The 12,414-nt window shown below is 41.8% G+C and overlaps 1 protein-coding gene across 14 annotated transcripts in view; it reads left to right on the top strand.

The window, feature by feature from the left end:
* The window catches only part of IKZF1 (IKAROS family zinc finger 1), a 72,526-nt gene that overhangs the window by 29,534 nt on the left and 30,578 nt on the right, over positions 1-12,414 (top strand). The window contains exon 1 of one of the 14 annotated variants that reach the window (XM_087760265.1): positions 7,089-7,208. The exons of the other annotated variants lie outside the window; for them this stretch is intronic. The gene's annotated coding sequence lies outside the window, so the exon portion shown is untranslated. Of the gene's footprint in view, positions 1-7,088; positions 7,209-12,414 lie in introns of those variants that run through there. 14 annotated transcript variants of the gene reach the window in all.

Raw genomic sequence — 12,414 nt, 5'->3', positions numbered from 1 at the left:
CATAAGAACTCGCCTGCTCCCTGACCCCTCCTTTAAAAAAAAAATAAAATTGAGAGCTTTAAAAGGAATGCTAATTCCTTCATATAACAGAGAGTATCTGCACATGATTTTGCCCTCCCTGCTGATTAAGTAACGTACCAGAAATGTTTAATGCAATGGAAAGGTGGGTTTTGACTGAAGTTGGCGACACTTTCAGCTTGTGTTGCAATTAATAGAAGAGGAAATATTCATTCTCCATATTTCATCATTTAAAAGCATCCTGTATTTGTAAGAAGCTGTGATCAGCCAACATCCCCGCTATGGATTTGAACTTCCCAAATCTTTGGTGGTTTTTGTGTTTTGGTTTTTGTCTAAGCTAAGAGCTTTGCATTCTGATTTTTAATGAGGGCTTAGGGTTTTTTTGGAGGGAGATCAGTCCGTTCTCATTCACAGTATTGTGCACCTCAGCATTATATGAACTGAGTTAGTTATTGAGCCTGTTTTTTCCTGCTATGAATATGTGTTGCAATGCTCGGAAGTGGTGGCAGTGGTTGGTGTTGAAGCTGGATGGTTTCATTAGCACCAAAATGGCGACTGCCAGCTAGAGAACACTGCTGTTTCTGCACTCCTTGTGCTGCATCTGGGTTTTGGAGAAAACTTTCTGGGTCTTTCCTTATAAGAATTTATTTTCAGGGGAGAACAGCACATGCATATATAGAGTTCATTATGAAAAGTTTATTTGCCTTATTGTGGGGCGGACTGAGACCCACTGCTCAGTTTTTGTGCCCAGATTTGCAAAGGGGAAGAAACACGTAGGTGGCTGAGGGAAGTGTCAAATTGTCCATGACCCATTTCTACCCCGACCCCCAGCTGGCTGTATTCACAATTCGGGCTATGAATGTCTCTGTCTTTCCTGAGCAGACCACCCCTCCTGGTTTCCCCAGGCTGAAGCCATGAGCGAAGGGGTGAGAACATCCCTTCCGCACTGACATGGCGCCTTCCTTTCTGAGTCGGGGTTCATCCTTTTTTCTCCCAGAATCCAAATCATTTTGTAACTGGCACCTCCTGTCGCTAGACATTGGAGGGGAGGTGGGGAAGCTCTGATTGCCAGCGTAGTCGCTGGGACTTTGTCTGCTGCAGGTGTGGACCTACAACAATTTATCTAGAAGTCAAATGGGAACTACGCTTTTCTGGGGAGGGGTTGAGATTCCTCCCCATTTGTCCACATAATGGCAAGTAGAAATAAAAATGAGAAATGACAATTGTGCTAGCAAAACACTTCAGTGGCTCTGGAACCCAACACATGTAAAAGACGAGGAAGGTATAATGGTAATGAGGCATTACCACTGGTGTAGCAACACGTTTGTTTAATCTTACCACCACATTCCTAGTAGATCCTAGTAAAACTGGTATCCTACCACAGGCTTATTGTGGTGTTAAGTGGATTTTTTTTTCTCCTTGCAAAACAGACTAGAGAAGTCTGATATTGTTTATTCTGTAATTACACATTAATGAGTCTGTACATTCGCTATACAGTGTAACCATTGTCAATAAGCTCTACCATGAAAGAGACTTATTGATACAATGCATGATTTAGCCCTTGGTGTTAAGGAAACAATGCAAAAACATTTTTCATTTTTAAAACTTTTTGTAATTCATTTCTTCTCTTTAATACTCCCTTTGAAGTTTGAAATGCCAATGTATTTTCCAGCCATCAGGAGCCATTTATTCAATTTTCTCTCTTTCACTTGTGTAAATGCACACACATACACACATGTACATACAAAGATATGTCTGTCAGCACACATAAAATTATATGTCTGCAAAGTCAAATTCTTCTTTGTGTGTGTCTGTGCAAAAACCTAAAAACCAGCACACGTATGCAAAAGAGCATTTATCTTGAAAGCTGAGCTTTTCATTCTTTTTAAGAGCGAAAGAAACGACCTATCAAACATCTACGCTGCAAAATAAATGCATGTCATAAAAATATTTTTTTTTCAAACCTAAAAGAGGAAAAGGTTAGTTCCTGCTAATTTGTCTGTATCCCTATAAGAAACCTAAGTGTAAATTCCATTTGGGAAGTGGGCAGCAGCTGAGGAAGACTGGCTTGTACCCGTTGTGGCTTTGACCGTCTGTGTAGAGGTGGCTGTGAAAGCAGACAGGGTCATGGTACTAAAAGGACCACCAAGGAGTTCATGAAGAAAGGGGGAGCTGGGGAAACGAGAGAGAGACACACACCCCCCCTCTCAATCCTTTCCGCTAGCGTTCCTCATCCGAGGCGATGCCCCAGAGAGCTCTCCTGCCTGCTGCTGCTGGCTCAGCAGTGAAGGGGTACATGGGCTCTCGGGATCCTCCCCCTCAGTTCATAAGTGCTGTTCCTTCCCATGTTCAGATGTTTTATTCACTTAATTTCTTACAGTGTTACTCAGGTAAGGTCTATAATGGAGAGTGAGGGATACTTCGATGAAATGGTTTTTCCAGAACATTCTTTTACAGTCTTACACCAAATCTGGGATTGCACAGCGAAGCTTTGGGGGATGTCTGGTCCTCACAGCAGAGGGATAGATGGCTGACATATTGAAATAATCTAATGGAAAATACAGATATAATATCTTGTATCTCTCATTTGAGATACAGCTTTCCACTAAAAACTGATGCATGCCTAACTCGATAACTTTCTTAGAGATGTTTCAGTAGCTAACTGAATAACGAATGCAAAAGCATAATTAAAAGAACCACTGTAACAGATGTAGTGATGGACCCTTCTGCTCTCCCGTCCCAGAAAGCAACAGTGATATTCAGGGAATCTCCTTATGCACATCTTGGGGAGCTACAGCTGAGTGCAAAATATAACCCCTCATGAAGGCCAGGCTAGTTGAGCAAAATGCAGTCCCTGGCCTTCCTGTGTGAGGACTGGTGTTTGCTGTACAATGGTGGTTTTTTTCACCCCTCTTTTTTACCCTCAGTGAGACAGAGCACAAATAGTTATATTAGTTGCATACTTCCTGAGAACACAGCGATCCACACATTCTGGGCTGTGGGTTGTGTTTTTCACATTCAGGCATAGGATGGGAGTTCATCAGATAGCAATGGGGAGCTCTAGCAAATAGCACATTTGCATCAGCAGAAACAAATTTCACAAGACTTGCTGGGAAGGTTTGCCGCAGCATGCCACAGTCCTGCACTACTAACAGCCACTGCACATTCATTCGATAAAAAGGATGACAACAGAAAATGAAACTTTTAACGTTCTCTTCTACGAACACTTGAGAAGCACGTTACCCTGAAGGTGTGAGCCTGTGGCTCACATCAGCTTCGCTGGGACTCCATGGTGCCTTTGAGGTAAAGGAATTTGAAGCTGTGGATGAGCCATGCTTCATTTGTCCTGGTGGCAAGGAGAGCTCTCAGCACTGCTGTGATGCAAGTGACAATCTTGATGTCTAACAGTTTCCAAGAGTCCAAAGGCCTGCCAGTAGGATACTGGGATCACTGGGATTTGAGTGGCTTATGTGCTCAGAAATACTCAGCCAACATGATTTTTTCTCTTTGTGTTGGACAAGGCAGAAGCAACTTTCCTTGAGATGCTCTCCTCCAAATGAACAAAGCATCATTCATCAGTCCCATGTTTTGTCTCTGGTTGCTGACCAGTTTACCAGGTAAAGGTTAATTTTCTGAAGACGAAGTCTGCACACTTGCTCTGACAAACTTGCCTGGCCATGACCTGGTTCAGCCTGTATAACCCAATAGCCCAAACTGTGTTTCCAGATGTATGTGTTCCTAGGTGGTGGAGTTAGCAGGACTTCATTTGCTTTCTCGACCTCACACTATACTCCACAGTGCAGCATGGCCATGGCACAGATATCAAAGTTTACCTTAGCTAATAAGAAATAGCAACTTCTGTAGAGCTGCTTTGCATTCTAATGGGGAAGATTTCTCACACTTTCCATTTGCCTCACTCTTAGTCCAGCCACACTGTCTGGGTGTTAGTATGAAATGTAGATGCATTATGAATCCTGGATTGAGTAGTACTGATGCACTCTCTCTGGCTTGGTAGCAACAAGCAGTTGCAACTTGGTAGTTCATGGGAAAGAAGAAGGTTTCCTAATGTGTAACAGGTCAAAATGTAACGCAACGTCTGTTCCTTTGCAATATTTGAAAAGTGCTTTAAGCATAAACTGGGCAGATGCTTTAAAAAGCAACAAAAGGATTTCTCCAAGTAAAAGGCACTTACACTGTCTAGGACACGCGACTAGGAGCAGAGAGGAAGTTTGACAGAAACTTTGCCTGCTAGACACTTTCAAATATTCCATAAATGCTGAGAGGGCAGGAAATGCCAATGATGACAGCCTGGACAGATCATCAACACTTATGGGAGGCCAGGTTTTGATCATTCACTGAATGCCTGGCACCAGTTTTTCACAGCACAGATCTTGTTCTAGTTGCATATAATTGCGTGTCCTCTGTCCATATTAGCTCTTACTGTTTATGTAAGACTGGGAAGGGGATTGAATTAAGCTTTGGGTGTTTCTACTGCCATTTCTCTCCAATTGTTTTGTTGTTTTTATCTATCAATTTGTGTTGTGGCACAGGGTTCCTAGAAAAGGAAGAGTTCTGTTGCTCTAGACACTGCACAAACACCAACAGCACGCCTCAAAGGGTTTACAGTCTAATTAAGGCTATATGTACATGATTGATTAATTAAGCCTTACAAGTCCTAGCTGAGATAAGTGTGAGGTAGGGCACAATGAGATGTAATCAATTGTGCTGTGGAATATAAACCATAAATAGTATTCTGGAGACCAGAGAACAAATTTGTTTTTCTAGTAGCTGCAGCAAAAGAGTCTTGCGTGTTATTCCAGGGTGCAGCGGGATTGGTTTGGTTCAAAGTACTCATCTTTGTTTTAAACCATGTGTCACTTTAGCTTGAAAAGTGAGATTGAAAAATATAAAACAAGTAAACATAAATAAATGAAGGATTCGGTGATGGTACATGAGGGAATAAAATAAGTATTGGCAGTGAATGATTAGATCATTTTGGGAATCAGGAAATAATTAATTTCCTGACTTCTAATTAGTCTAGACCTTAGTACGGAGGAGCAATTCATTGTATCACTTGGACTTTTGGAAAAAGGGGAGGGCTGATTTCCAGCTCCGTGCTTGATTTGTACAGGCAGGAGTCCTGGATCATGCCACTGCAATGAGTGGAATTACAGCCTGGTGCTGGTGTGACAGAGCACTGAGTGAGGCGGGTCCTGGGAGGGTGAGCAGCTGAGGGTGAAGTTGGGATATAAGCCCAAATTTCAGAGGATCGAATCCATACTCTCGGCCAGGCTTTTCTTTTTGCTGAGATGTTTCCGAAGATCTTTTGCATTACAAAAAAAAAAATACTGTAGCAGTTTGTTTTTGGAGTGAGATTTCACACCTCATAACTGAACATGTATGAGAAGCGCTACGAAGCTGAACTGGAGATGACACATTTTTCGGTATTTAGTCATTTCCTACAAAAAAGGTACAGGCTGAGCCCCTCTCTTGTTTCCTTTCTCAGACCACTGATAACTTCTGCCATGCTGACTGCAGTGTGGCGGGAAATTAAAAACTGGTTTGGATATTTTAAAGAGCTTATGCTTTTTTTTTTTTTCTTGAAGTAGTTGCCTTTTGGATTCTTACATCTCTCTTGGAACAGAGTGGTAGCATGGAAAAGGCCAGCTGAGGAAAAATATCATTCCTTTCCCGCTCCTGCATCATTAGTCTGAGGAAGAAAAAGCCTACTTTTTGACCTTGAGCAATCTCAGATAAGGGATAGCTGGCTGAGGGCTCCAAGCACTTGATATCCAGTATTTTATGGGTGTAACCGAGGTTTATTAAGCTGGACAATAATTACACCTTTGTATAATTCTGTAGGACACATTACAGATTTTGGGCAGCATTTTCACAAATACCTAAGTGATGCAGCCTCTCGAGCTACAACTGCTGCCTGCCCCATGGTCCCTAGTCACCTTCTGTGGGACACATGCCAGGACAGTGATCAGTGCACGGCCAGATTTCAGCCTCATGTGTTAGGACACCTGAAAGGCATGTAGGATCACTCATGTAGGAATCACTCTAGACAGCAACATAGCTTTTGAGCTTCCTCATTAAAAAAAAAAAGAAAAAATCTTATCCCCATTAAAAAAGAATTGAAAAATGTGCAGATAGGGAAGTAAGGGCACATGATGGATTAAGTGCCTTTCCCCTGGCCACACAGGAAGCCTGTGGCCGAGCTAGGAATTAAACCTAGATTTCCTCAGTCTGCATCCAGTGCCTTGTCCCTCTTTGAGGCCATAAACTTTTGTTTGTTGTCAAATTCTCTATAGGCTGAAGCAGAAGGCTGCTCTTTGTGAGGAAGAAAATTATTAAAAGATAAGTACTATTTATAATCGGTGAGAAACTGAGAATAGTTCTGGACCAAGTATTGCCCATTTCTGTTGGTATTTAACATTCTCCTTTTTCCAAGTTTACATCAGCAAAAACCCCCTTGTGGTATTGCTCCTTAACCAAGCAAACTACTCATGCCTTTCCTTATGGCTAGGATTGCAGTAGAGGCCAATGCTAGCTGTTTCCAGCTGTCCTGGTTTAACAGTACGTAACGTTATGACTGGCTTGACAGGAAAATGATCATATTTCTGCCTCTTTTGCGTGACATTTCTCATCCAAAATCAAATAGAAAAATTGCATCCATTTGCTGTGGAGAACATCCATAGCTAAGTTCTCTCTTACAATACTCATTTGACTTGACATAGCATTGTTTCTTGAACAGCTGCATGACTGGTTTTTGTCTTTGGAAATGCTGAACTAAATCAAGACGTGCTCCACTGCAGTTAAAACCAGACCAGAACTAGTAAAGCCAGAAGAAGGCAGGTCATGGCCCTCAAACCCAAAATATACACCAGCTCTTCTCTGTAATAGGTAGGACAGGACAAGCTAGGCCAAACCTTCACAATGGTCATAGTTCCTCTCACATACGTGTCCATGGGTATTACATGGTTTGGTCACCCTGCCATCCCTAGAAAAAGAATGCAGTCTATAAACAATGCCACTGTGAACTAGAGGTAATGGTGCTATATCTGTAGGGAAGTGGAAGAGCAGTCAGAGCTGCAGGATGGGACATGCAGTGCAGGTCTCCAACAGTCACAACATCTAAGGGACTGCTGCTGTTTGCAAGAGGAAACTGCTAACTCCTTCCTACGCAGGTAAAGTCATCTCTCCTCTGTCCCGCACGTCCCAAAATACATTAACTTTAGCTGGAGAACTAAACGCTGATGGAGTGGCCCAGAAGATATTTCCTAATTCACAGATAAATGGTAGGGAAAATAGCTGAGCCTGTTGATATTCTCTGTGCAAGAATGTTTCAAAGAAAGTGAAGCCTCACTAATACCCATTTCTTATCACCTCCTGACAGCCTCCTTTGTGGGGGAATAGCCACAAATGGCTTTGAACGGGCTCTTCCAACAGGGTAGCTTTCATGCAGTGATGAACAAATAATTATACCGCAGTACACCTTTGTGTCACACTCCTGTCTTCATTTACATGTGGGATTTCACCACTATCTTCCTGAGAAACTACAAAATTCAGTTAGGCACTGGATAAGATAAAGACTGGAGCTTGACTCAAAAGGGATGCATAACTGTTAGTGTTGTGATATCTATAGAAGGTAATTTCTCAAGTTTTGACTTTCTACTCAGCCCTTTATCAGACAAATTCTTGCTGAAAAGTACCTGAGAAATGGGAGAGTGTAAAAAGCTGGGTCCCACTCTGTTCTTAAAGAGGTTCATGTTCTGCTTTGTATTTCTCTTGCCTGCAAATGGAGAAGAGAAAATTCTTCATGTGAATTTCAAACGCTTTCTGCTCTGGCCAAGTTTCATTCTGAACGAGCGGGACAGAACGGTACATGATCTCAGTGGAAGGACTTCCTAAGTGTCTTCTCCATCCGCTGGCAGCCGGGCAGGATTGCCCAGTTAGGCAATCCCTACTCTGCTTTAGTCAATTTCCTTCTGTACTCTTCCATCACTCTGTCTTCCATGGCTGCCTTCAGCAAATAAGACCATTGCCTAATAGAGCCTTCCCACCCTGAGGCTAGGCATTTTGAGGCCTTTTCTTCATGTTTGATTTCCCTCTTCTCTTTCTGAGAGTGATTTGAGGAGTCCCTCCTCTTGGTTGATATGAAGATAAGGACGGAGGTGGTGGTTGGTTCAGGTCTGGTGAATTCCAGCCACACACAGAGCAGCACAGTTTGATAGCTGTCTTAAAGTAGGTGGGAAGGGGAATACAGGTCAAGTGGGCGAAAGTCGGAAAGGAATAATAATTTAGAAGATTGCTGCAGAGGCAGAAAAGGCTAAGCCTATATATTTTTCGTTTGTTTTAAATTTTTTTTCTGCTAAGCCACCAAGTATAATTCCTGGTCTGTGCTTCCCTTTCTGTCACTTCTCCATAATTCTTAGCATTTCAGTTGGGCTGCTGTCTCTCGGCTGCTTCCTCTTTTCCTGCTTTCCTATATTTCATTATTTGCCCTTCTTCCTCTTCGAGTGCTTTTACAACAGAGTGAGGAGGATGTGGAAACCCAGTTACAATATGACACACAAACTGCAGTGTCACAACTGCAGCTCTTCGGTTTCACCTCCGGGAGTGTGCAGAAGCAGGTCAGGGTGGAGAGGCAGGAGTGGGGCACTGAGGGAAAGAAGGGAGAGATTTATAAATAGGGAAGGGAAATGACAGAAAGTCACAAGGTTTCCAGCTCGGGAACTTGGGACACCGGCTTTCCACATAGTTTAAGATAATCCCAAACTGAATCATCACTGTGTCTTTGAATGCAAAGGGGAGATGGCAGTCTGTGTCAGTCTAAGGGTCTCCCACAATACTGCTGCCACAGAGGAGATATAGCCCTGATGTGTTTCTGAACTTGCTTGTGGAGACATGAAAGCTGAGCAGACCTCTAGGCCTGTATTGCGCACAGCTCATAGCATTGCCCTTTCAACAAAAAAAAAAAAAAAAAAAAGAAAAAGAAAACAAAACTCAAAGGAAAAATTTTTCTTAGTGCCCACATCTGTGTGTGAAGTAAACGTTTGGAAGATACCATGGATGAAAATGAGGTGGTGCTGTAGCTTTCTTGAGATACAAGACAGCTGGGAAAACTCGCTCCCATGGACCTTGCTCCAGCTACTTCCTAGGCTACCCATTAATTACAGGTCTTTTCTTTTCTTTTCTTTTCTTTTCTTTTCTTTTCTTTTCTTTTCTTTTCTTTTCTTTTCTTTTCTTTTCTTTTCTTTTCTTTTCTTTTCTTTTCTTTTCTTTTCTTTTCTTTTCTTTTCTTTTCTTTTCTTTTCTTTTCTTTTCTTTTCTTTTCTTTTCTTTTCTTTTCTTTTCTTTTCTTTTCTTTTCTTTTTCTTTTCTTCTTCTCTTCTCTTCTCTTCTCTTCTCTTCTCTTCTCTTCTCTTCTCTTCTCTTCTCTTCTCTTCTCTTCTCTTCTCTTCTCTTCTCTTCTCTTCTCTTCTCTTCTCTCTCTTCTCTTTTTTTCCCTTTTTTTTTTGTCTGGGGTCCCCTAGAAGCCTTTCAACTCTGATGATTTAAATTTACATCATAGCAACTGGTGTAGGACTTGCTCCAAACTTCTAGGCCATGACAGATGCTAAGGAGGTAAACAACTGTGGGTTGGGAGGAAATGGGTAAAATGTCCAGACTGCTCTGTGTGTTTGTGGAAGGAGTTAGAGGAACAGTAGATATAGGTTTCCTGTTAAGCCGGACAAGGGGGAAGCTGTGATGTTTCTCAGCTATGGCTGCGACTGGACTCAAGTTCAATAGCATTCTCAGTGTGGGTTTGCTGTTTCTCCACCCTCCATGAGAAGCTCAGGTTGTTTTAAAAATCTGAATACCACTAAAAGTCAAGGAGACTTAAACTCCCAAATCATTTGGATAGTTCAAAATTGCTCTCCACTGCCGCACAGTTGCTTGCAGTCTGTGGGGTGCTGAAGTGGAACAGGGCTTTGATAGTCTCCCTCTGCTGCAGATTGGGAAGCAATGCCTGAACTGGCTCTGAGCTTTGAAATCAGAATATGCCAATACATGTCTTTTTGTTAACTGCTTCTCCACTGATCAACTTAGAGGTTATGGCAAACAGAGTTTGTGAGTAGCTAAGAAATGCCTGCCTGCACGTGCATGCTAAACAGAGGGTGGTCCTGATTTTCAGAGGTGATTGGATGCCTAGAATTCAGATATGGGGCTTGAGATAGTGGTCTGATTGCTCTGTGATCAGTGTTTTCCAGGCTGATCTGTTTTCTGACAATCTAGTTTTCATTAGCGTCTGAAGTTGGAGAGCCCCAAAACATTAGTTGCTTTTGTAAAAATCTTTTGTTGATGGACAAATGTTAAAATAATTGGTAGGTGTATTGAAATGAGTGGAAGAGTTTAGTGAAATTTAAGCAGTATTTGAATGCTGGTTAAACTATATTAGATTATTCTTAGATTATATTAGATATATTAGATTATTCTTATTATATTAGATTATTAGCTGGTTAAACTATATTAGATTATTCTCTTCTATACCTCAGCCAGAAATGAAGGCCTTGATGGAAAAATTTCTGTGGTCTGAGTTATATAGGTTTCTCCTGTTCATAATAGTCAGTTTTGGGCTCCTTATGAAAATTTAGTCTAGAGTGGTGCTACTGGAGACCATTTAATTTGACTATTATTTTGAAAGCCTTTTCCCTTGAAGCTCTGCCAGCAGCATGTTGGCTTGGATGCTTTGTTGATCTATCCATGTTAAGAAAACGGTTGCATTTTGATGTAAGATAGTGATATTCAGCATGGTGATTGTGATCTTGACTGTGTTTCCAGTGAGTTTCAAATGTCATATTACACGTTCAAGAGTGGTAAAATAATTTTAAAACCCTTTTACATTCACCAGCTTTAAGCATTGCTGAAGATCTGTTCAGAGTTTGAGGAAGCTGTGCCAAAGTGCATTGCCATATTGGCCTTTCTCCTCTGGAAGCATGATGATACCCGCACCAGAAACCCAACTAAACCTCCGCTGGAGTTCCCTTCTGCGGCACGGTTCCTTTCTGATTTTGGACATACCCTTCAGGACAGGAATAGGGAATCCTAAATTCAGTAGTTTCAAATCACAGCTGAGGTGTGTTTGCAGAGCAGAGCTAGGAAGTTCAGCTAGGATTCTCTTCCTGATGTAATACCTTTTACATATAGAAAATTGTTTAGCCTGAACTGTCATATTTTTCCCTACATCTTTCTGAGAAAATGGGATTTTTTTAATAATCTCTCCTTCTTTTTGAGTCAGCTGTTGTAGAAAGCTAGTGAAATCTGGGTTTTTCTCTCAGTACTGTGTTCAAAGACCCAAGGAAACAGTATACAACTTTACAATTGTTGGATGCCTCACAGAAGAGGCATCCAATGTCAGAGATGACTTCTCATAGTGCTAATATGGTTAAGGCTGGATTCTGTTCAGGGAAAGGAAGGAGGGCTTGTTTTTCCTGAGGTAAAAACAAGGAAACAGCAGGCATGAAAAATGGCCAAGGAAGTGAGGAAAGACAAGAAGTCTTTTAAAAATGTGGACTGAACTGAGTTTGCTGAATGATTGACTCATTCAGCTGACACTCAGATCTCTGAGTGTTTGAGAGTCTCCCAGCATCATTTGGGGTTTCTTGCCATTTCAGCACAGAGGACTGATTGCCTGAGGGGGACTCCAGGTCCATGTAGGAAAGCATTGGCTGCAGTACATGGTGGGAAAGAATTAATTTTGTCCTGACATTTTCCTCCTCAGGAGCTATCTTGTATGTCCATATTCAGAGAATTTCTTTAGAATTTGTGTAGAACAATTTATGCCTCTTCCCCAGAAGATGTAGATTAGGGTTTCCTTTCACTGGACTGTTGAGCACACTGTAATCAAGTAAACAACTGTTTACATTGCAAAACCTTCTGGCAATATTTCCACAACCCAAAAAGAAAAAACTTCAATAGCCTCAGATGGATACTTCTAGAAAAATAACTGAGCACTCAGGATTAACAGATCTAAAGCAGGCTACCTCAGGATTACCTTCTTTGCACGAGAGAGAGATCATCTACTTTATCACTCATAAAGCGATGACTACATTTGATCTGCTTTAGTCTAAAATGAACTTTCAGTATCCCTGAGGTTTTTTCCCCCTGTCTCGTGAGGGGGACACAGAGGACTCTGCTCTGCCATTTGTTTTCTGAGTAGGCAAGATGATAAAATTGTCATAAAGTATTCCCTCTCAAGTGCTGAAATGGTTAGGTTCCTCTCCATTTCATCCTCTGACCTCTTCTTGAAAGAGGAGACTGACAGTGCACAGCCTTGGCACAGCACCCATAGGCACCTCCCAAAACCTAAACACAGCTGCTTGGTCTAATTTTAGATCTACTGACCCTTTG

The sequence above is a fragment of the Nipponia nippon genome, unplaced genomic scaffold, assembly GCF_047370975.1.
Source record: "Nipponia nippon isolate SJK-2023a ecotype South Korea unplaced genomic scaffold, ASM4737097v1 scaffold_1, whole genome shotgun sequence".
NCBI classification, from domain to species: domain Eukaryota; kingdom Metazoa; phylum Chordata; class Aves; order Pelecaniformes; family Threskiornithidae; genus Nipponia; species Nipponia nippon.
Note: the sequence above shows the minus strand (reverse complement) of the source record. Positions and strands in the feature narration are given on the sequence as shown.